Consider the following 3,209-nt stretch of genomic DNA (forward strand, 5'->3'; position numbering starts at 1 on the left):
TTCTTAATAGGTTTATCTTGAAGTCCAACTTTCCTAACACTATTTTTAACCTCTTTTCCAATCCTCAAGGTGTTTTCCATAACTTGTTCCTTACCTTCTTTCCTAGGTTTCACCTTTGTATCACTAGGTAAGGTCCCTTGAGATCTATTGTTTAATGAGTTAGCAAGCTGACCAACCTGGGTCTCGAGGTTTCGAATTGATGTCGCTTGAATTTGAATGAAAACCACTTAAGTTTGGATGATGTTATTATTCTATGTTATGTGTTGCCTTAACAAATCCTCTAAAGTTGACATCTCATTCAAGATAGGCGATTTTGCTTATTGTTAGAATCCAAAAGGTGCATTTAACCTTAAAAATGAAGATGATTCTTGATTATTGGCCTAAGAGAAGTTTAGATCGTTCCTCCACCCTAGGTTCTAAATGTTGGAGTAAAGGTTATTCTATTGTTTATTCTCCACAAATTACACTATTTCTATCATATTTGGACACTGATGGCTTGCATGATCATCTCTGCAATACTCACAAGCTACAAAAAAACTTTAAATGGAGTTAGTACTAAAAGATTTAAGTGTCTTAGTTAGAATTACTACCTGTGCAAATAATGCCGAAATGGCATCTACATCATGAACTCTAACTACTCTCATATACATTAATCACTCTACTAGCCATTAGTAGTTGTTTGCAGCCATTTTTTCTAACAAATTGTATGCCTCATCAATTGATTTAGCCATTAAAGGTCCTCTCGCATTGACATCGATAGTGGTTTGAACATGACCACTTAAATCATTGTAAAATGTGTACACCTGAAGCCACTTTGGAAAACCATGATGAGGACAATGTTGAAGTAATTCTTTGTATCTTTCCCAAGCCTTATACAACAATTCAAAATCTTGATGCATGAATGATGTGATATAATTCCTCATTTTCACTATTTTGGCCAGTGAAAAGAACTTGTCAAGGAACTTTTAAGCAAGATCATCCCATGTTATTGATTTAGTAATGAGTGCATTTAGCCATGCTTTAGCTTTATCCCTCAATGAAAAAGGGAAAAGCGTCAAATGAATTGCATCATCGGTGACACCATTGTGTTTAAAGGTATCACATATCTCCAAGAAGTTTGAAATATGGTCATTTGGATCTTCATTTGGAAGGCCCCTAAACTAGATTGAGGCTTGAATTATAGTGATGATAGTCGGCTTGATCTTGAAATTGTTTGCTTAAATAACTGGCCTTCGAATGCTCTATGGAATTCCTTGTACCAGAAAGGCAACATAATCTCTTAAGCAATGATTTTCAACTATTACACACTCTTGGATTTGCTGCTCACTCTTTTGTTCGGCCTTTGTATTTATTGGAACAAAACCTTATCGATTTTCTCATCAAAGTCTTCGAAATGTTCTTTCAATCTCTCGATCAAATGGTATAATCTCCAAGCTTTTTGCTTTTCTCATACAATGACGAAACTAACCTGAAATACATAGAAGAAAAACTTAAATTAAGACTAATCTATTTAATTTTAATATTAGAAAATAAACTGAAGCTTTTAGGTACCAAGTTGATTAGACTAAGAGTAAGGATCAGGGTATTTTTCTTAAAAGCCTACAAAAAATGGAATTTAAGCTTGAGAGAAATGAGTGTATCAAAACACTCTAAGGCCCCCCAACTCCTTCAAGAATTGAAACTCCTTCCACTCCTTTCTCTAGAGTTAGTCAGCTTCTCATTCAGAATGACATGATCTTCAATTTGCTAATGACAATTAATGGAAAATTAACTGAGCAAATTGAGAAGATTATGAAAATTGAAGAAACACTGCAAAATCTTGAGAACTAAGTTCTTAAAGAAAAGGAAGCTGAAATCCCTACATTTAAAGATCAAGCAGGAGTTTAGAGCTTTTCAAGTGAGAGAATTGCAACAGAGCAATTTTGAAGTTAATGCATCTAATCCTGAAGATGAAACTGGTAATGCAAATGATGAAATTGAAAAAAAAAATCCAAGAAGAAGTTATGGCACTTGAAATAGAAACATAAGTAAGAACTGAAAAGAAAAAAGAATGTGAGGAAATGATAGAGAAAAATGATCAAGAACTAGAAAAAGAAAAAGAGATAGAAGTTGGACAAGAAAATCAGAATGAAGCAGAATCAAAAGCTGTATAAACAGATGAAAAATCTTTTCAAGAATCTGAAAGGATATTGCTTTCAAATTTCATTGCTAAGATACTTAAGGAAGTTGGAGTTGATTAAGCAAAAACAAAAGAAAGAATGGAACAAAAAGTTAAATCAGCTCAAGAAGAGAAAGAGGAGGTTACACCACAGCAAACTTGAAATAAAGGCAAATCAGCAATCATTGATTCAATCTCTGGGAAACCCTTTAGTACAAGAGGTAACAAAACCACATCAACTAAAACTGTGATACCCCAAATTTTACTATTCGCATAAAATAGCAAAATAGTGGTGATGTGGAGAAAGGGAAAATTCATTTTTCTTCTTGGCGAGTTTTAGCGAATATTTTTATCCAAGGCTCCATAAATTATTTGATAACCAAATTTTTGAAACAAAAATTTTGAAACTTACTTTATATTTTATTAAAAATAATTAAGGACTTAAAAGAGTTTAAAATATATTCTTTGGAAGTTTATTTCATATTTCAATTGAATCCCATAAAGGTTAAAAAGATGTGTGGAAATATTTAACCAAGGACAAAATTTTAGGTTGACACAAGCTTTCTTTTTGACTTAGTCAAAGCTTCCAAGAAAAGCTTTACCTTTTCATACTTTTTCTCTTACTTAGTTGGCCAACCACCAAAACCCATGTTCTTGCTTTCTTCCATTTTCCTTGGCATAACCACCCAAGACTTCATTCTCCTTTCAATGTGTTTCAATTTTGTCTTTGTTTTTCTTTAGTTCTTTTTTTCATCTTTCTTCTTCTTTTTCTCAAGAAAAAAAAAGTCAACACTTTACCCTCACTTCCTTTGGGCAGAACCTTAAGAGAGAGAAAGTCTCTCTCTCCTTTCCATTCTTCCTTTTATTCCTCACCTATTTTAAATGTTAAGGCTTGATCTTTAAATCCTTTAAATTTGAGCTAAGGTAATATTTTCAGCTTCAAAACTTTCAAATTTATTTATATTTTTAGAATTTATTTTCTAATTGTTCAGATTTTCATTTTTTTGAAATTATTAAGTTTTGTTGATTTTTGCACCTTCAAGCTCACCAA

General features: G+C 32.5%; 1 non-coding gene across 1 annotated transcript; it reads left to right on the plus strand.

Moving 5' to 3' along the window:
* The first annotated feature begins 819 nt into the window (after positions 1–819).
* Positions 820–926, plus strand: LOC149527786 (small nucleolar RNA R71). Its single transcript, XR_016352269.1, has one exon. It is a non-coding gene; the product is annotated as a small nucleolar RNA R71 (small nucleolar RNA).
* The last annotated feature ends 2,283 nt before the right edge of the window (positions 927–3,209 follow it).

Source organism: Theobroma umbraticum, unplaced genomic scaffold (assembly GCF_002168275.2).
Source record: "Theobroma umbraticum cultivar Fairchild unplaced genomic scaffold, ASM216827v3 scaffold_30.0, whole genome shotgun sequence".
Lineage (NCBI taxonomy): Eukaryota > Viridiplantae > Streptophyta > Magnoliopsida > Malvales > Malvaceae > Theobroma > Theobroma umbraticum.